Genomic DNA, 22,565 nt, shown 5'->3' with positions numbered 1-22,565 from the left:
TTTGTCACGGCCGCACCAACTAACACACAGTGACCCTGGAATTGCCTCCGCTGCCCTAGTGGGACATGTGTGCTCCTGTGTTTTCTTCAAGTCTATGAGCCTTGAGGGCAGGGGCTGCATCTTTATTCACCCCTGTACCCAGCTCTTAGCACAGGATCTGGCACATAGTAAGTGCTGAGTGTTTATAAATTGAATGAACTGGAATCTGCCTACTGTCCTGTTTTGTTTGCCTTTGCTGCCATAACAAATTACTGAAAATTGATTGGACTCATATCACAGATGCATTGACTTAAGATCCTAGAGGTCAGAAGTCCAACAGGAGTCTCGCTGAGCTAAAGTCAAGGTGTTGTCAGGGCTGTGTTCTTTTCTGGAAGCTCTGGGGGAATCTACTTCCTTTCCTTTCCCAGATTCTAGAGGCCACCTGCACTCCTTGGCTCACGGTCTCCTTCCCACATCTTCAAAACCAGCAACCATGGCCAGGCATGATGTCTCACCTCTGTAATCCCAGCATTTGGGGAGACCAAGGCAGGAGGATTCACTTGCACTCAGGAGTCTGAGACCAGCCTGAGCAACAGAGGAAGACCTCATCTCTGAAAAAAAAAAAAAAAAAAAAAATTTAAAAACATTAATAATAATAACAAAACTAGCTGACTATGGTGGTGCACACCTGTGGTCCCAGCTATTCAGAAGGCTGAGGCAGGAGGATCGCTTGAGCCTGGGAGGTCAAGGGGCTGCCATGAGCCCTAATTGCACCACTGAACTCTAGCCTGGGCCTCGGCAAGACCCTGTCTGTCAAAAAAAAAGAAAAAAAAACTCCAGCAACCTTCCTTCTTATGCTACTATCTCCCTCTCTCTTCTGCTGCCTCCCTCTTCCACTTTTAAGGGCCTAGGATAATCTTCCAGCTGAATGACAACCTCCATTCCATCTGCAAGTATAATTTCTCCTTCACATGTAACATGCATATCCACAGTTCCCGGGATCCGGATGTGGGCATTATTGGGGCCATTATTCTGCCTACCATACGCCATATAAAGAGGTTTGAAAATAACCTCCATCTCAATTTGTGATTCCTGCAACTCACTGAAATCCTTACACACAGCCCCTGTTGCCTTCCCTATGACACATATTCCAAATAAGCTTGGTCTCTAGACTTGAATATCTCAGGAACATCTGAAAAACATTGCATAGGAGATAAATTACCAGGCCTGCCAAGCTTGAGTTATTGCTCCCTGATCCTTGGTTCAGCAACCACTTAATCTCCACTTCTCTCCCTTGAATTATTACCATCGGTGAAAGATGGTGTTGGGGGAAAGGCTGTAGAATAAGGATTCTGCCCGTTTTCTTGCCCCTTTCTCCTCCTCCCAAGAGGACAGGGCTTGGTGGGTTGGCAGTCCCAGAGGAGACCCGTTCCTAACCTGAGCTTTTCTCTGTCTGGACTTCTCATTCTTTCTGTTTCCAGTGCATTCCAAATCATGTACATTCCTTCCCAGTCACCTCTCAACTTACCAGGAAAAACAGATACCTGTACTACCCACTGTTGACAGAGTAGTGTGGCTCCCTTACTGATTTGGGGAAGACTGGATTTTCCTCCAAAAAGTTCAAAGCATTTTCATGCATATAACATTTTACTCCCCGCAAAAATCTTCATGGGATTATAGATAGCACAGTATGTAGAAGTATTACTGACCATATTATAAAGTAATCGCTGAGGGGTTTTTTAATGGTGTAAGTGGTTTCCCCATGGAAAGTAGGTATTTGTATATCTGTCCAGTACTGTCATAGTCTCTTTTTTTTTAGCTTCTGTAACAGAATACCACATATTGGGTAATTTATAATGAACAGAAATGTATTTCTCACAGTTCTGGAGGCTGCAAGTGTAAGATGGAGGAGCTAGCATCTGGAGAGGGCCTTCTTGCTGCATCATTTCATGACAGAAGGTGGAAGCGTAAGAGAGGGTGAAAGAGGAGAAAGTAAGAGAGGGGCCAAACTCATTCTTTTATGAGGAGCCCACACTCTCAATAGCAGCATTAATCCATCCATGATGGGGGAACCCTCATGGCCTATTCACCTCTTAAAGGTTCCACCTCTTAATATTGTCACAGTGGCAATTAAATTTCACATGAGTCATGGAGGAGACAAACATTCAAACCATGGCAGGTACCCAAAAAGCAAGCTGACATACAGTCAAGGCATCTGCAGATACATATGTATCACACACACACACATACACATACATACATGCATATGATTGCATCCCCCCAGCAACTCATTTATTCAGGCAATGTCTCCTGAGCCTCACTGCATCTCACGTACCATCACAGACACTGGGCTGGGGACAAAATGAGTAAAGCATAGTTGCTTACCTTGAAGATTCAGGGTCTGTCAGGGCAGAGAATGAAAGCCAGCCACTGTCACCCCGTGGGCTGAGTGCTGTCCTGGAGGCAGGCACTGGTTGGTGAGGATAGAAACTAAACATATGGGGAGCTCTCTGGCAGGCTTCCAAGGGAGGGCAAGTCTGAGCTGAGTCCTGAGGATTTCACTAGGCTATGGGGGCTGAGGAAGAGCCTGGGAGACAACAGAGGCAACATGTGGACACACATCCGCAGGAAGGAGAACAGTCCTTAGAGAATCTTGAGTTCCCACAAGTGCAGAGAAGAGATGGAAGGTTTGGAAGAAGAGGACACACCATCAGTGGCCCAGGGAGCCTTCCTGGGAGCCTGGACTCGATCAGCAACCACTGAACAATTTAAAGCAGGACAGGAACTGATGAAATCTGAATTAGAGAGAGCCCACTCTGAAGCTCTGTGAGAAATGAAGTGGATGTTGGCAAGACTGGAGCAGTGATCTAGATCTGGTGACTGCCACAGCAACCCCGATGAAAACGGATGAGAGGGCTGCAGAACGCCCTGTAGAGGATGATCACTCTTGGACGAACGTGTCAATGCACAGAGAGATCTCTGAAAAGATGATCCTGGAAATGTTAACAATGGTTACCTCTGCTGGCAGGATACAAGGTGGTTTTCCTTTTAAATGTTTTTCTGGATTAATTAAAATGTTCTACGTGAGTATATACCATCTTTATAATCCAGAACAAAAAAAAAGGTTAATTAAAAACTGACCCTGCGATTGAATACACAAATGGACAGTGGCCAACCACATATAAAAATAGCACTTGGGCCCATAGCCTACAGCCACCTGCCCAGGAAACCAACTGCTTTTCTACAATAAACAACCCAGGAAGCCAGCCCGTTATAAGTCAGACTTGCAAGAAACCAGTGACACTCCAGAAAGCTAAACAATAACTTCTGTAACAATTGGCCCAAGTGACCAGGACTTAGTTAATAACCAAATTTCCCTCATTTTTGCTCCTACTTCCAACTTAGGGCCAATTGGAGAAAGTCGAATATGCCTCCTCACCAATCACACAGGATGCCCATTTCTAGGTAGCTCACCTGCAGCTTCTCCGTGATGACAGTTTCTATCAGGGCACGCCTGAGGCCTTCCCTCTTTTCCAACATGAAGCTTTCCCACTCCCCTGCCTGCCTTTGAGCCGTTGCCAAATGCACGTGTTGGTCCCTTACTACAGCACGTTCTGAATAAATAGCCTCTGTTTTCCTCACTTGATTGATTTTCACTTATTTCCACAGCCCAAAGAGTTCTGGTGCCTTGGGGACAGTAAAGAGGGACCATGAGGAAAGGCTTTTAGGAAAAGGAAGCCACAGGACTTGGTGTCTGTTGGCAGCAGGGTGGAAGATGGAGACACAAACCTGAAGAATTATTCATGAACCCAAATTTTTAAATAAATAAATAAAATGAATATTTACCCAAGCCAACAGATACACTGCCCTGTCCCAGTTCACTTTTCCCATTTGCAAATGCCCGTTTTTCCAGGATCTTTTCTCCCTCTCTCCCTCCTCACCCCATCATGCATGGCATCAACATAAGACACTGCCAGTGTCGAGCTTCTCCAATCAGGCACAAATTGGGTTATCAGTGGTGTGCAGAAAACTGATACGAGCTTGCTTAGTCATTGAAAAAGTGAAAAAAAATTGAACCAGCTGGCTGAAGTGGCCACAACTCCCAAACTAAGACGGCAAATGTTTACACACATTTGTCAGCAATTCCCCAACCCTTTTTTGATTAGTTGTGTTCAGTACCCCTTATTATATCACATTATGAACTCTTATTAATTTTTTCCCAATTACAGAGCCGTCAGCTCCTTCCATTTCAAAAGGTTAAATCCCCCTAAAAGCAGCCCTTTTCTTCTGACTTAAGCCAACCAAGGGACTGCCTTTTGCATCAATTTTATTTCCAACATGCTAAGAGCAGGCATTCCTCAGTACTGGATGTTCTGTAACAGCACTGCCCAATGGAAATATAATGCCAGCCACCTGCATAATCTTAAATTATCTAATATGAACATTTGAAAGGAAAAAAGAACTAGGTGAAATCAAAATCATGATATATTTTCTTTAACCCACTATATCCAGATATTAAAAGCTCAACATGTAATTGATATGACAATTATTAATGGGATATTTTACTTTTACATTATTACTCTTCAAAATCCCCTGTGTGCTTAACACTTACTGCACATCTCAATTCAGACCAGGCAAATTTCAGGCTGGGAGCTGCTGTATTGGCCAGCACAGGTCTGCAAGAGACAAACAGCTTTCTCTCTTCCCTTCTGGTGACTGACACAGGAGTCTCTCTGCAGAAGTTACTCATTTTTCCCAGATAACCTTACCCTTCAGCCCATTCAAAGAGGAACCTGCAGATTAAAGAAGATTTTTTTGTTTGTATGTATCAAAAAGTTATTAGGGAGTATTGGTGCTAGAAGGAGAATTACGCAGCACTTAATCCATCAGGTCTTACTGCGTTTTCAACAGCATTATCCAAGTCAATGTAAGGCTCATTAAAAACAAACACACAAACCAAATCTCTCCTGGTCCAGCTGAGAATATGTTTAAAGAACATTTCTTGAGGCTCAGGGAAAAGGGTATAAATAGAAATGTTAGCACTAAGACTGGGAGCACCAGCATCTTTGAATTTGTGATATGAGCCAAAAGTTTGCAAAACTGGGTAAAACATGACTTCTCAAGGACACATCATTCGCAAATGTTGAGTTCTGCAGGCAAGGCAAAGTCAAGAGAAGAGTGCACATCTCTATTTTTCCCTAAAAGAGAGCAGATATGATTACCTCAGAGTATGTACTTGTGTTGAGAATTCCGTCAAGTGACTTTAAAGAAATCAAATAAACCTTTGCTGGAGAGGGCAAGAATGATTCAGGAGGAAGCAGAGGAAAGCACACAGGCAGTGCCAATGGGCCCCAGGGGAGAAGCACAGAAGCAGGAGAAAATGTAATTTTAAAAGGACTGTATCCCAAGTGCATGAAACCCAAACAGCATTGCAGTAGACAAGCCACAGGGCAGGGAAGCACAGACCGTTTGTAATCTATGAGCTATTAATAAGTCATGCCCAGGAGACACAGAACACCAAATGGGGCATCATAGTTGGCCCCCAGGGCTGCCTGTCTCCATGGCCCATGCTGGCTGTCTATGTGAGCAGAGACACAAGCGCTCAAAATCTCACTGTTAAAAATGAGTGTGAGCATTAAACAAATACAGCCCTGGAAAGTACTAGAAACCACTGTCCTGAAACCCATCATTCCACCTAGGCTTCCTTAAGAGCTAGCCAGGTGCAGAGCATGGTTTGAGCCCAGGGAGAAGCCCAGAGTTTTCATGCTTTCTACCAAAGGCATCTCAACGGCAAATCCTTCTATCTCCTTCCAAGTTCACTCACTGTGGCCTTAAAATATAGACTCTACAAACGTAGAACCAGAATGGCTTTGGGTTCCTAGACGGGGCCACTGCAGGGTTATACAAGACCATTGGGCAGGAATCTGCCCCGTTCTGTGCAGCAACTGTCCCAAACCAGAGTACATGGCTTGGTGAGCAGAGAATCAGCAGGGAGCCTTTGTGACTCAGACTCTGTCCCCAGAAACCCTGTCCCCGGAGACCACTCAGGTCTCACCCTAAATAGACTATGACTGGACGGAAGGGAATCAAGTCTTTCCAGATATTTCCCTTCCAGGATGGAAGAGTTGATTGGAGATCAGTTATGATCAGAGCTGCCTGAAGATATTGCAAGGTTATTGCTAGGAAAATTTTTCCTTTTAGCAAGATGATCCTGGAAAAATAAACAAATGCCAACAGAGAAATCGCCCTCTTGACTTTCCTTCTGCTTCATTTTACAAATGCAGCTAATTTTGAAGAGAAACATTGCCACCCAAGCTGAGGGAAAAAGGAAAATGCAAATATTTCCACTGTCTGATGAAAATCCACCAAGTACTTCAGATTAAAGTAGGAATCATCTCAAGGAATAAATGACTGATAAGCACAAATCCAGTTTCCTTCTAGCCACTCTGACCCCAAACGAGACCTGCTCCTCTAGCACACATACTCAGAGAGAGGCAATATGGAACAGGTCTTCTTTTGCCATCGGGCACTGATGCACAATGAGGACCTCAGAGAAAAAGCAAGCTGTACTGTGTAAGGAAGCTCTGCACATCCCCCCCATAACATATCAGTACAACACAGGAAAAGAACATTGCACAATAAAAGAGAAAGTCCAGTCTCACAAAAGGAAAAGCATTGTGCCCCCAACATCATTTGTTAGGCAACTCAGGTCAGGAGAAAAGCACATTGTCCCCCAGTCAACTGCAACAGCCCAGCGCAGGAACTCGTGTCTAATTTGTGTAACAGTATGATTAAGGACGGTGCTTCCAGGAGGGTGACCGTGAAATGCCGAAGTCAGGTGGAGCTCATAGGCATTCATCACAGTCACCAGTTATTAATGGCTTGCCAGATGTTCCAACCTGGCCTCAAGCATGGTTGTCAGCGCTGCAGGCTGTAGAGGTGAACAGTACCTTAACAGGGCTGGGATGTAGGCTGTCCAGGCTCATGGGGGAGTCCTCTGCATCAGTGCCTCCCTGTCTGCGTCTCCCCATGGGGACACTGGCCCTGGATGGACATGCCACCATGCTTTATCTCTCAGACGTCTGTCCTGCACACCCCTGGTTCTCAGGCTTAGGCAGATGAAGACACATGACCTTCCAGAGGTGCTGGACTTCGAGTTTTACCATCAAAGCAACTTCTCTTTTTTCAGGTGAAATTAACCATTTACAAGAGTGCAATTCAGCAGTATTTAGTACATTGATGATGTTGTCCAGCCAACAACTCCATCATGTTCCAAAACATTCTCATTACCCCAAAAAGCAAGCCTATGCTCATAAAGCAGTCACTCCCGACTCCAAAACAACATTTAAGAGGATGTCTTATTTCATTCCAAAAAAAATGTCTCCTACCCTACCACACCCTCACCCCCAGACTCAGGCCAGTTTTAAGCCACAAAAAAACCCTGAGTTCCCCTGGCAGGGATTTGTATTTTATTGGTCTTTGCATCCCCAGGGCCTAGCACAGGTCGTGGTACACAGGAGGCACCTAGTAGAAGTTTACAGGACCAAAATGGCAGAGATGGGGCTCCAAGCCTGTGCTTGAGCCATCAGGTATGCATGTTTCAGCTCATCTGTTTTGAGCCAAGCCCCTAGGCTGCACTTTACTATAGACTCTACCTGAAGTTCACCCAAGTCTGTGCTACCGAAAAAGCCAGTGAGAGCCAGGAGGGGGGAATTCTTCCTTCTCAGAGTGCTGACCCCATGTACTTCCCAATGGCTCATTCCATAGATGGGGCGCTATACCCCAGGCTCTCTCCCCTTAGGAAACCTTTCAAGGAAGGCTGTTTGTGTTTCTTTCTCCCTTAATAATTCTCCCCAGCTCTGCACCAGCTGCCACTGCCACAGCTGCCGTAGAGGTGGGAGCTGTGCCTTCAGCATCCTCCACGCGGCTGCTCCAGGCCTCATTCAGAGCAGGTGTCCCTGTGTCCTCTGCCTCCAGCTGTGGGTTTCCACCAAGCAAAGTCACAGCCTTTACACACCCCTTCCTCCCACAGCCCATACACGTCACTCTCGAGGGAAGGTCAGGGGCTTGCGTGGAGTCCATGGGGTGGGGCCCGATGTGGAAACTACACTGGCCCTAGCCCCGACCTCCCTAGTTGCCAAGTCATCATTCACCAAGCTGAGAGCTTCAGTGAGAAGGGGTGGAAGAGGGATAAATGCAGAATACATTCAGAGCCTACAGTGCTGAGGTTTGGGGGCTTCCTGGCATCTGGAGGGGCAGCACCACACTCGAATATAGAATGATTCCATTTGCAAGCCCATAGGGAAAAACTGGAGTGGGTGAAGGTGAAAGCGCCGTGGGTGGTCTGTAGGTAATCCCAGCCTCGGGCTGTCCCCATTTCTGGTGATAGGATTCTATTTTAGAACGTTTACTTTCATCTTACCCTCTGAGTCTAGCAACAGAGTCTAAGCTAACCTCCCATTTGTGTCAGAGAATCTTCCTCTGTTTGGGTAATATGTCACTCTCCTTTTTGCTTGTTGCTGGTTGACTGAGTCATGTCTCTTTCTACTGAGGCAAGGGGAAGGGAGGGGGAGGCGGTGCACACTGAGGACAATAGGGGATGCTGACAGTGAATGCTCAGGCTGACAGCTTTGGGCTGTTTCAGGGGAAACGGGGACACGCTGGGCTGGCCCTGAGCGAATCGTGAAGAAGGCACAGCGGGGGTGTGCCCATCTCCAATGTCCCTGCCATTCATTCCAGGAGCCACCAAACCAAATATCAAATACGTTCCACAGAACCAAGATGTGCGTAGGTTATCCTAAGCTCAAATGAGTTTGGGAAAGCACATTTAAGCAATTATATATATCATAGGATTTCTCAGAGCCCTTAATAGGCCGCTTGTTCTAGAACTCTCCAAGAGGGAGACAGAGTGGGCAACATTTCCCAAACCTGTCATCCCTTTATTTCCCTTCCACATCACCCCCTCCTTCCCACCACCTCCTTCCCACCACCTCCCAGCAAAATAGGATCCCTTCACCCCCACTGCGAGGATGTAGGACTTGTTTCAGTGGGGGTGCTGCAGTGAGCTCAGGTCCGCTCATGACAGCTGATGGTTAAATAGCGGGAATTTTGTGAGCTGGTCAACAGGTGATAGTTTGCAGTCAGCCATGGTGGGAACTTATAAACCACAAACATTTATAAATGCTACAAACTGAGGCTTTTCTTTTTGTTAAGACAGATCAATTATAGAGACTTCCTGGGATTGGAGGGGGCCTATTGTGTCGAAGAATTCCTCACTGGTGCTCTCTCCTTTATAGAACCCCTAGACTAGGCTCTCCTCCGTAGAACCTTTTAGGGTCTGCACAATCTCCACTTCGCACAGACTGGAAGAGCAGAGATCCATGCACAAATCCATAAGCCCCTCAACTCCTCCCCAGTGGGAGCATCTTCAAGCCACCCCTACCAGGAAAAAAACCAGCTGGTGTCTCCCCACTAGTGAAGTCATTTTGAGAAGAAAAATGATATTCCTTGAACCTGACACAATAGAAAGCCAGGAGGCCACATCTAAAGATTTCGACCTCTGTCTTCTGGTACCTCAAAGCCTCAGGGTACACAAGAGGATGACTCAAACAAATTGAGAAAAACACTTAAAATGCAAGAGACCTGCTGATAATGAAGCCGGCGGGACTGAGTATCGTCTCATTCAGTTAGGGCTAAATGGAAACCGATGGCCTGCTTCAATCCAGGGCCATTTTGAAGGGAATGCATGTGCCTGGTTCACAGGAAAGCAAGTTATCCGAGAAATGAAGGCAGACGCTGAGAGAAGAACTACACCTACATGTTTGACCCATGGAGGAAAAGAATCCTTTTCTTCTCTGAAACCTGGGGAAATGTAACACTCACAAAACACAATTGTGTATGTGACCATAAAGGGAGACATTGCACTCCCATCAACCGAAACCTGCTAAAACCCTGTGAAACCTTTTGACTAAAATTATTTCATTTGCTTTCTAGAAAAAGGACATGCAACTTATTCAATGCATAGAGACCATTCGGAGACACATCAAGCTTTCTTTTAAAAGAAATTTCTTATTTTATCCTAAAAAATTGTATCCTAAAAATAAATTTATCCTAAAAAATCTTTAAAAAGTGAATATTTTTCAGGGTAGAAGCTGGTAGCGTGAGCTGTTGACCAATAGTCCCTAGACGAAAGATGCTGAAATGCAGAGATGTTTGGCCACTGGCCAAAGATCAGGTACCAAGTGATTATCTGAGGACCTGAGTCTTTGAAACCCCAAATCTAGTTAGTGCATTTCTCCTCCACAAAACCCCAAAGGAAATGCCCGTCTCTGAGAGCTCAAATAAAACATGGCAATGATTACAGAGAGCAGACTCCTCTTCAAAAGACCCCGAAATACCAACAGCAGATTTCTCCAGAACAACACAGATGCAATGAAGTGCAAAACATATAGGCCTTTTGCATTCCAATCAAGTATCGCCAGGAATTTAAGCCACATTTAAGTAAAAGTAATTCTGTTTTATTGATGCAGGAATTAGTATAATCGCTGAAATACATCCAGAGGGTGCAGCCTTTATAGGAAAAGAGGAAGTCAGCATTAATCTGTTCAAAATGCTAACACTTAACTGCAAGCGCAAAGTTAAACAACAGGACGCCTATAGAGTGTGCATTAAAGGTGAAGTCAAGAGGGAAAATGATGCAGGGAAATAACAGTTTTCTTGTAAAATTAAACATACCTTGTTAGAGCAGGGAAAATACCCTTGAACGCTTGCTTGCCAGCCCCCCCTTTTCTTGCTGGTACCAGGTGGAGCTACCCAACAGGTGTTGAGTCGTGGGGATCAGTTTGTTCTTAACCCTCAATTACATGGTCACTGCTCTGGATGAATTACCTGGGTCCCTTTTTTCTCCTTCAAAACCCAGTTTTTATCATCCCCAGGAGAGGGACAGCAGAGAAAATGAAATTCAATTTTCCACTTGCTAGAATTCTTAACAGAAACGGGTTTGTGGGAAGTGGGTTGGAACATCTGTCTAAAATTGGAACTCCGGCTAATGTGAGGGTTTGGATTGACTATTCTTTCCTCTGTCGTGAGAACCCATGACGTGGTGGAATCAAAGCAAATCCAAATCGGTCTTGCCCCAGAAAATTGACGAGGAAACGTCCTGCCCATCAGTCATGCAGAGACTAGTTCTTCTGAAATAGCTTCCCCGTTCCTCACTCTAAAGCTCACCACAACCTTTTCAGAAGATTTGGCTTTCCACAATTCTAGAATCTAAGAGAGGGCGTCTTGTGAACCAAGCAATCACTTTCTTGCTTCTCTCTACCCGTCAAGACTGAAAAGTCTCATCTAATTTATGGACACTCCAGGATAGATGACCACAGTCCATTGGAAGGACTGGAACAACTGTCACATTCTGAGCAGGGGGGACCAGGCTGGCCAGCCCCACACACCCTGCTGTGCCTGGCATTGTGTCCTCTCAGACAGGGAGGGGCCCGTCTTCTCTCTGAGGGCAACGCTTTGACCTTCATTCTATTTCTTCCCAATCCCTGGGAGATCTTGTTCTTGCTTTCCCTCCAGAATGTCCCATTGCTTCCTTTCTACTGGTTGCTTCCCCTCCCTCATTTAGAAAACTAGGTGTCATGCTTGTTTTCCCCAGCCATTCTGCCATCTCCTTTCCTCACCTACAGATGAGTGTGTCTTGACGCTTCAGCCATCATCACCCTCTGACCCTGCAGTCCAACTTCCATCCTGACCACCCTATTCAGACTCTCCAGGAGTTTCCTTCCTTGCTCGGAAGGGTCTCTCCTCTGCTGAATGCACCATCTTGGCCAACCCATCCTGGACTCTTCCTATGAGCAGAGCCCCCTCATTCCCACTAACTCCTCCTCCCTCTCACTGCCTGCACCCTCTGTTCCTGCCGAGCACTATCTGTGGGTACTTCCTGGAGTATCTGGTGGTCTCGATTCTTGATTGTTGCTCTACACTCTTATCCTCTGAGAGAGCCCATCCATCTGCTCAGCACCCTTGGGTATTTCATGCTTCTGTGCTCTTTGGTTAATAAAAAGTGCCCTAGACTTAGAGCAACCAGCCAAGACCAAACCCAATTCCAGCTATGTAACCTTGGGCAAGGTAGCCAGCCTCTCTGAAATCAATGATGCTGTCTACCACACAGATTTATTAAGGGGAGAGAATAAAGCTGAGAACAGATGTGAAGCTACAAAGCTCAATGCTGGCACATAGTAGGTGTTCAATCAATGTTCATCCTATTCCCTAGCTGCCAATTCCCCTTCCCAACTTATGATTTTGTAAGACACCAGGATCTTCCCACTTACCAGATCTTAATCTGCCATCAAATCTTAGAAAGTCTTTTTTTCCCTATTAGCCTTATCCCTCCTCCATCCCCAGCATCCTCTCTCTAGTGTTGACCCATATCCCAAGCACAACCCCCTTAAATCTTTCACTCCATTATTTCCACTTCTTCTGCTCCACTGGGGTAATTTACTCCATTAACACAGGAGTGAGGCATGATTCTTCTTGTTGCCACTTTTTCTCACCTTGTACACCCCTGCAGGCACCCACGCGCGCACACGCACACACTCTCACTCACACTTCTCTCGTCTATCTGCAATGGCAGAAAGGAAAGAAGACAAGCTTCAAAACAGGACCAACTTGAAGGAGGGTTCAATCTCTTATCTCCACTGTATATTAGACATGTAAGCTGCAGCGAGTGGCTGAACCCTATGCACCTCCACTGCCTCATCTGTAAGATGGGTCAGTACTCCCCGTGTGGGCTGTTGTGCCCCGCCCAGTACTTGGCGAAAGGGTTGGCTTTCACCCTTTCACACTTAAGAGCCACAATAATTTCCCACCTCCTTTGTGATGCCTTTGCCATTTAGTCCAGCCACCATTGACCTCTGTCTCTGATGCACTAGAACATTCTTGATCTCTGGTCCACAGTGTGGAATGCAACTGCACAGTGATATAGGGCACTATGCAGGTTTTGTGTTACCAAGCAGGCTCTTAGCTTCCAGATGGGTCTGCCCATCTGTTTCTTAGATTATTTCTGGATTTCCCACAGTTTCCAGGACAATGTTGAGCTTATAAAAATAGTGATTATTGTAGTTACAAATTGTGTACCTTCTTCGACCCAGACACTACCATAATTGCTGTCATTTGTTCAATGGCTGCTGTGGACCAGGTGCCATCCTTGCAGGATCTTTTTCTTTCTCACTTGAACTCTTCAAGGTAGGTCTTATTATTTTCATTATGCAGTTGAGGAAACAGACTCTGAGGCAGAAGTGGCCTGAACAAATACATGCAGACTAGGAGAACAGGATTCCAACCCAGGCCCACCAGGCACTATAGCCAAGCACCTTGTCACCAGGCTCCCAATGTGCATTATGTCATTTCATTCTCCCAGCAACCCAGCAAGGTGGACATTTCACCCTATTTTGCATATGAAGACTTAAGGCTGCAGGTCCCTTGGCTGGTGGGCAGCAGAGCTGGGATTCCCCAGGACTGGCAGGCTCCATGCCGGAAGAATCAGGAGCAATAGATTTCTTCTTGCTGTCAGAAGGAAACCACCAACGCCACAGTCCCTGGGCAAGAGAATAGCCTGAAGCAGCCACTGCTTTAGAGAACACAGAAGGAGGAAAGGACAGCCTAGGATCCCAAGGTCTGGGAGCTCACTCCAGCTCTGTCTCCTGGCAAATCTGTTGGCTTCCCTCGGCCTCACTTTCTTCATGTGTTCACCCAAAAAATAAAAGGAGGATGAAGTAAATGACATCTGAGGTTGCAGGACTGCTGCTAGCCCATACAGTGCCTTTGTGCAAATTACCACAGGTGCCCTTTCCTCTGGGTGGACTCAGGCCTGTGAAAGGGCACGTGTCTTGGCAGGGAAAGCATTGACCAGGTTTCCACCCTCTTTCTCCCCTCATCTGGGCATCTTTGTTAGTGGACAACCTATATCGCTGTACATGATGGTCATGGCAGGTTCTTAATGGTTCTGTCGATGGTCCTGATTCTTGAAATTGCTTTAAAGAAGAATCAGGGGCTGGGCACGGTGGCTCACGCCTGTAATGCCAACACTTTGGGAGGTCGAGGTGGGTGAATCACTTGAGCTCAGGAGTTCACGACCAGCCTGGGCATCATGGCAAGATCCTGTCTCTACAAAAAGTACAAAACTTAGCTGGGCAAGGTGGCCCATGCTTATATAGTCCCAGTTACTTAGGGGGCTGAGATGGGAGGATTGCTTGGGCCCAGAAGGTTGAGGCTGCAGTGAGCTGTGATCACACCACTGCACTCCAGCCTGGGTGACGGAGTGAGACCCTGTCCCCCCAGAAAGAGAAGAAGAATCAGAGTATTGAATATCTGTCTCCTTTATCCAGCCCAGAGAGACCTGGCATTTATCTCCTTTAACCAATGAAATTGCACATTTTACCCAGCCATATGCCATGAGCAGCCAGCATCAGTGCTTTGACCTTGCAATGGGTACTAGACATTCTAAATTTAAATTCACATTGTAGGGTCCCCAAGCTAAAATGTTAACAGGACCCTTCGCCCTTTAGAAGCTGTCACCAGGTCCTCGTGGGATGTAGGATCTGTTCTACCACATACACCTATGACTTCAAACTTTCTGGTCTGTCTGGAATTCTGATTAGAATAGTCTCCCCTAGTCAAAATAGCTCAAGGGACACAGCAAATCAAAACCAGCTCACCTTCACATGACACCACAAACACAAATGACAAGTGTTATCACCAGTCACTGGCAGGTAAGACTTCAGATAAGGACTTATGCCAAAGGATAAGCATCAGGGCAAGGGACCAAAAGGAAACTATTGATTTTGAACTTCTGGTGCCACTTGTAACTACCGCTCTGAATTATCTCTCGCATGTGTCTGGGTTATAAAATGGAAGCATCTCTCTCCATACGCTCTTCTCTACATCTGCTTTGCAGTTCAAACATATATATATATATACACACACACACACACACATATACCCAGAGGCATCACTAACTGGTTATAAATCCAGGATCACAGGAATCATTATGATGGCAAAATCCCATCATTCCTCAGTCTGGAGCTATAGCATTGTAGCTCTTTGTAAACTCTTCCTGCTATAAGATAGGAATGCAGTCACAAGCTGATCTCTCATTTTAAATATATTTATGCTTTTTGTGTTTAAGCACAATCTCCTTTTCATTGTGGTAAAATATCCCTAATATAAAATTTATCATTTTAGTGATTCTTTAGCACACGCTTCAATGATGCATTCAAGGTAAATGGAAATACCATCCATTTCCAGAACTCTTCATCTTCCCAAACCAGAAAGTGTCCCCATTACACATTCACTCCCCATTCCCCCTACTCCAGCCCCTGGCAATCACCATTCTGCTTTGTCTCTATGAATTTGGCTATTCTAGGAACCTCACATAAGTGAAATCATATAGTACTTGTCCTTTTGTGTCTGGCTTATTTCACTGAGCATAATGTCCTCAAGCGTCACCCATGTTGCCGCATGTGTTAGAATTTTCTTCCTTTTCGAGGCTGAATAATATTCCACTGGGTGGAGAAAACACATTTTGTTTATCCATTTGTCTGTTGATGGACACTTGAATTGCTACCACCTTTTGGCCACTGTGAATAATGCTGCTATGAACATGGGTATACAAATAGCCATTTATGTATGCCTTTCGTGACCGGTCAAGATGCAGAAAGCTTTGCTTGATCTGTGATTATGCTGAGTTCAGTTTGTTGTTGTTGTTGTTCCTAGATGCAGATTCAATTCAATGAATCAGCTGAAATAGAGCATTCTTGAAATTCACACTCAAAAATGAGCCAGTTTGAGGCTTCTTTGTGACACAAACCCTAAGAGAACCTGTCTCCAAGGTTCTATTTCTCACCTATCTTTCTCCCTTCCTCCCATATCTTCCCCACCTCTCTGGGATGAAGTTCGTCACTTTTTCCATTTGAACCTACCCTCCTACCAGAGGTCTCAGCAGTATTTTGTCATGACTTCTATTCCATCAAACACCTGACTCCAACAGCTATCCCTCTTCCTTATATCAACCTAAACCCCTTTGTCTCCTTCTCAACATGTAAAAGTATTCAAAACTCCCCCCAGTTCACATACACACCCATGACACATGTGCATACATGCACACACATCCATGCACACACACACACACGAGTCCTCACTCCATCCAGCTCCCCTCCAGCTCTCTCTGCCTTTAAATACTTCATCTATGCTCACCATCCTTCACTCCCTCACAGGTGAGTCACTCCTTAATGCACTGCACTCTGCCTTAGACCCACGACTCCACCAACACCACCATCACCAAAGTCACCCCTGGTATTAGTTTCCTGGAACTGCCATAACAAATACCACGAACTGGGCAGCTTAAAACAAGAGAGACTTATCCTCTCAAAATTCTAGAGGTCAGAGTGCAAAGTTGAGGTATCAGCAGGCCATCCTCCCTCCAAAAGCTCAAAGGGGGAATCTTTCCTTGCCTCTTCCAGCTTCTGTTGGCTCCAGGTGTTCCTTGACTTGAGACCACATCTCTCCAGTCTCTGCCTCTGTCTTCACCTGGCTTCTTCTCTATGTTTCTGTGAATCCTGCTCTGTCTCTTATGAGGGCATCTAATCGGACTTAGGTCCCACCTTAATTCAATATGATCATATCTTGACCCCTACCTTATGTATATCTGCAAAGACCCTATTTCCATATAAGGTCACCTTCTGAGGTTTGGGGTAGTATGAACTTTGGAGGGGAACCCTTCGATCCAAAACACTAGCGAGTCCCTATTGCCAAGTCCAATGGACAGCTCCCAGCAGCTCTATGCAGCATTTGTTTTGGTTATTCAAAAGAGAAATAGATTTCTGTTTCCTACTGATTCTTTAGATGATAGAAGCATATTAGGGGAAATTTTAAAATAGAAAAATTAAAAGGGAAAGCAAAGACACCCACAGAAACTTATAGCTCAGATTAATCAAAGTTTATACTTTGGAGAACATTCATTCTTTACACACACACATACACATTCACAAACATGCACACATTACTGTAAGATGGCAATACTTGCAAAGTAGACCATATGTTTCTTATGCTGTTTCTTCTCTTAATGCTGTGGCACGGATAATTTGCCAGGTCAGTAAACATACTCTCACTCATTCAATAAATAGGTGCTGTGGCCCTACTCCATGTACCAGGTGCTTTTTCCAGGGCCTGAGCTCTATCAGTGAATAAAACAGAAATAGATCCCTACACTCCTGGAACATACCTTCTGACAAGAGCCAACAGACAATTAAAAATGGACACAATGAACAACGTCTACCATATTGGAAGATGGAAAACACAACAGATAAAAGAAAACAGTAAAACAAGGAAGGATGACCACGAATACTGGGAGGTAGTACATGAGATTTTACGTGTAAGCCTGGCCGACGTGGTGGCTCACACCTGTGATCCCAGCACTTTGGGAGGACAAGGGGGATGGATCACCTGAGATCAGGAGTTCAACGCCAGCCTGGCCAACATGGTGAAACCCCCTCTCTACTAAAAATACAAAAATTAGCCAGGCATGGTGGTGGGTACCTGTAGTCTCAGCTACTTGGGAGGCTGAGGCAGGAGAATCGCTTGAACCCAGGAGGCAGAGGTTGCAGTGAGCTGAGATCACGCCATTGCACTCCAGCCTGGGTGACAAGAATGAAACTCCATCTCAAAAAAACACAAATAAATAAATGTAACCTTCACTGAAAAGATAATCTTTGCAAAGAGTTGAAGATCCCAAAATATTGAAAAATAATTTTTAATGACTGCATGGTATTCTATTGATTATGTCTGCATCTGCAGCAGTATGTTTAACCAATGTTCTAGTGATAGACATTTGGGTAGTTTCTGATTTTTCACTATTATAAAAGAGGCTGTACTACATCCCTGAATACAATTTGTGAATGTTTGTGATGTTAATTCCTTAGAATAAATGACCCTGAATTGTCAGTCCAATTCAGAAATGTTCATTTCTAAATTGTGATACCTACTCTTACCCTACCTTCAGGAAAGACTGTGCTATTACACATAATACATACAAGTATGAAATTACACTTCCTCTCCCAACACACACCTTTCACATACTCGTTTGTCATTTACTTAAAATGTTGCCAATCTTAAGGTAACAAAATTTATCTTATTTGTATTGCTTTCCTTTGCCATGGATGGACAGTCTTTTTATATGTTTTCTGGCTTTTTTTTTTTTTTTTTTTTTTTTTTTTGAGACGGAGTCTCTCGCTCCATTGCCCAGGCTGGAGTTCAGTGGCGTGATCTCGGCTCACTACAACCTCTGCCTCCCGGGTTCAAGCGATTCTCCTGCCTCAGCCTCCCAAGTAGCTGGGACTACAGGTGGCCGCCACCATGCCTGGCTAATTTTTGTATTTTTAGTAGAGACGGGGTTTTACCATGTTGGCCAGGCTGGTGTCGAACTCCTGACCTCAGGTGATCCATCCCCCTTGTCCTTCCAAAGTGCTGAGATCACAGGTGTGAGCCACCGCGCCGGCCAGGCTTACCTGTAAAATCTCATCCACTACCTCCCAGTACTCATGGTTTCACCATGTTTCCAGGTTGGTCTGGAACTCCTGACCTTGTGATACATATTCCTTCTCTCAGAAACTCCTCATTTATTTCCTTTGACCATTTTTTTCTGTTGGGGTATTTATTGCTTTTGTAAACTGGGAATATATATGTGTTGTGTTGTAAATATTTTTCCTGTTTTTTTAATAGACATTTACAATTTTTACATTGTCAAAAATATTCTTTTAAAATAGTTTCTGGATTTTTATCATGGTTTGAAAAAAAAGGCCTACCCAAATCTTAGAATTATTTTTTTAAAGACATCTTATACTTCTGTCGTTTTATTTTTTGCCTTTAAATCCTTGATCTCTTTAGAATTTATTCTAATAAAAGGAATAAGGATGAGACTCATCATTTTTGTTCCAGGAGGGCAATCAGTTGTCCCACAGCCTGCAGTGAATAATACCCTTGAGAAATGCTTCCTCTGCATCTGCTCCAGGTCCAGGTCGCCCGCAGCTCTGGCCCCACACACCTGGTTGCCTACAGGAGAGCTCACCTGGATGTCTTCAGAGATCTTTCTAAAACACTCAAAATACTCCATCACATCACTCCTCAGTTTGAAACCAATCTCCTTAGTCTTGCAGAGAGAACTTCAGGGCCCAGCCTGGGCTTCATCCACCTCTCTTTTCTCATTCCCCTTCCTTTCCTCCATGCACACTGCATACCAGCAGCGCAGAATCTGGGCCACTCCCACCCAAAGCTGTTTCATGCCTTTAAAGACTTTTACACATGCTGTTCCTGCTTTTGTTTTCTATTATTCAATGTTTATTTTAGATTCAAGGAGTACATGTGCAGGATTGTTACATGGGCATATCGCTTGATGCTGAGGTTTGGAGTATGACATTCTGTCATGCATTTAGTGAACAGAGCACCAATAGTTTTTCAACCCTTGTGCCCGTTGTCCCTCCCTCTCCCCTCTAGTAGTCCCCAGTGTCTACCAATGCTATCTTTACATCCATGAGTCCTCAGTGTTTAGCTCCCACTCATAAGTGAGAACATACAGTATTTCATTTTCTGTTCCTGCATTAATTCAGTTGGGAGAATGACCTCCACCTACATCCATGTTGCTGCAAAGGATGTGATTTCATTCTTTTCATGGCTGTGTAGTATTCCATGGTGTATCGTACCACATTTTCTTTATCCAGTCCACCAACGATGGGCACCTAGGTTGATTCCATATCTTTACTATTTGTGAATAATGCTGTGATGAACATACAAATGCATATATCTTCTTAGTAGAAGAATTTCTTTTCCTTTGGGAATATACTCAGTAATGGGATTGCTAGGTCGAATGGCAGCTCTGAGTTCTTTGAGAAATCTCCAAACTGCTTTCCACAGTGGCTAATTTATATTTCCACCAACAGTATATAAGTTTCCCTTTTCTCCACAGCCTCACGAGCAGCTGTTTGTCTTTTGACTTTTTAATAATAGCCATTCTGACTGGTGTGAAATGGTATCTCACTGCGGCTTTCATTTACATTTCTCTGATGATCAGAGATGAACATTTTTTTTGTATGTTCATTGGCCGCTTGTATGTCTTCTTTTGAGAAATCTGTTTACGTCTGTTGCCCACTTTTTAATGGAGTTATTTGTTTTTTGCTTGTTAAATAAAGTTCCTTTTAGATTTTGGATATTACACCTTAGTCAGATGCAGTTTGCAAATATTACCTCCCATTACCTTGGTTGGTCTGTTTACTCTGTTGATAGTTTATTTTGCTGTACAGAGGCTCTTTAGTTTAATTAGGGCCTGTGTATCAACTTTTGATTTGTTGCAATTGTTTTCGAGGGACATAGTCATAAATTCTTTCCCAAGGCTGATGTCCAGAATGGTGTTTCCTAAGTTTCCTTCTAGGATTCTTATAGTTTGAGGTCTTATATTTAAACCTTTAATCTATATTGAGTTAATTTTTGTATATGGTGAAAGGTAGGGATCCAATTTCATTCTTCTGCATATGGCTAGCCAGCTATCCCAGTACTATTATCAAATAGGAAGTCCTTTCCCCACTGCTTTTTCTTTGTCGACTTTGTCAAAGACCAGATGGCTATAGGTATGTGGCTTTATTGCTGAGTTCTCTGTTCTGTTCAATTGGTCTATGTGTCTGTATTTGTACCAGTACTATGCTGTTTTGGTTACTGTAGCCTTATAGCGTAGTCTGAAGTCAGGTAATATGATGCTTCTGGCTTTGTACTTTTTGCCTAGGATTGCTTTAGCTATTTAGGTTCTTTTTTGGTTCCATATGAATTTTAGAATAGTTTTTATAAATCTGTGAAAAATGACATTTGTAGTTTCATAGGAATAGCATTGAATCTGTAGATTGCTTTGGGCAATATGGCCATTTTAATGATACTGATTCTTCCAGTCCATGAGCATGGGATCTTTTTCCATTTGTGTCATCTCTGATTTCTTTCAGCAGTGTTTTGTAGTTCTTGTAGAGATCATTCACCTCCTTCGTTAGATATATTCCTAGGTGTTTTATTTTTGTGTGGCTACTATAAGTGGGATTTTATTCTTGATTCAGCTCTCAGCTTGAACATTATTAGTGTATAGAAGTGACACTGAGTTTTGTACATTGATTTTTGCATCCTGAAACTTACTGAAGTTGTTTATCAGTTCCAGGAGCCTTATGGCAGAGTCTTTAGCATTTTTTAGGTATAGAATCATATTATTAGCAAAGAGAGATCATTTGACTTCTTCTTTTCCTATCTGGATGTCTTTTCTTTCTTTCCCTTGCCTGATTGCTCTGGCTGGGACTTCCTGTGCTTGCTTTTCAGATGTCCCCACTATTCCAGTCTTAGTCCATCAGGAAGCAAGCACATACTCACCATTACTTTGGGCAAACCCATCCTGCTCTACACCCAAGATAAATTTAAATGTAATATTGCTGATACCCTCCCCAGTGCCCCTTTCTCTGATCTCTGTTTTTCACATTGTGTTTTAACTTGTGGCTTACTTGCAACCAGAGGAAATCTGTTTCAAATGAGGCCCTTTTGGTGATTAGTAATAGATTTCACATGGCAAGAAGTCTTACAAAGTTGCAACATTATTTCAGTTCAGGAGATGAGGAGAGAGAAAAAAGAAAGAAAAGTGAGCCATATCTGATGGATCATCTAGGGACTGTCAATATCACAAAAACTATTTGAGTCATTTTTTTAATTGTGGTAAAATAGACATAACTGTTTTTAGGTGTCCAATTTAATAGCATTAAGTGCATTCCCAGTGTTGCACAACCATCATCATTTCCAGAAATTTTTTTAGCATCCCAAAGAAATAACTGTCCATTTCCTCCTTCCCCCAGCTCCTGGTCGCCTCTATTCTACTTTCTGTCTGTATGAATTTGTCTGTTCTAAGTTTGTTGTATAAGTGGATATGTATTTGTCGTTTTGTGTCTGGTTTATTTCATTTAAATAATGTCTTCAAGGTTCATCCATGTTGTAGCCTGTATCAGAATTTCCTTCCGTATATTTGTCCTTCTGTGTCTGGTTTATTTCATTTAAATAATGTCTTCAAGGTTCACCCATGTTGTAGCATACATCAGAATCTCCTTCCTTTTTAAGGCTGAGTAATAGTCCATTGTATGTACATACCACATTTTATTTAGCCATTCATTTCTTGATGTAACACTTGTATTCACCATTTCACTGCTATGGATAATGCTAGTATGAACACTGGTGTACAAGTATCTGTTTGAGTCCCTGCTTTTAATCCCTTTGGGTTTCCTAGAAGTGCAATTGCTGGATTACATGGTAGTTCTATGTTTAACTTTTTGAGGGACTAACATACTGTTTTTCATAGCAGCTGTACCATTTTACACTCCCACCAGTGATATACCAGCATTCCAATTTCTCTACATTCCGCCAACACTTGCTATTTTCTTTTTTTAAAATAATAACTATTTAATAGATGTGAAGTGGTATCTCATTATGGCTTTGATTTGCACTTTTCTAATGACTAGTGATGAAGA

At 43.8% G+C, this 22,565-nt stretch overlaps 1 protein-coding gene across 1 annotated transcript in view; it reads left to right on the top strand.

Moving 5' to 3' along the window:
• Positions 1 to 22,565, top strand: part of KCNJ6 (potassium inwardly rectifying channel subfamily J member 6) — a 311,720-nt gene that overhangs the window by 173,934 nt on the left and 115,221 nt on the right. The gene's annotated exons all lie outside the window — the stretch shown is intronic.

This window comes from Rhinopithecus roxellana, chromosome 13 (genome assembly GCF_007565055.1).
Source record: "Rhinopithecus roxellana isolate Shanxi Qingling chromosome 13, ASM756505v1, whole genome shotgun sequence".
NCBI lineage: Eukaryota > Metazoa > Chordata > Mammalia > Primates > Cercopithecidae > Rhinopithecus > Rhinopithecus roxellana.
Note: the sequence above shows the minus strand (reverse complement) of the source record. Positions and strands in the feature narration are given on the sequence as shown.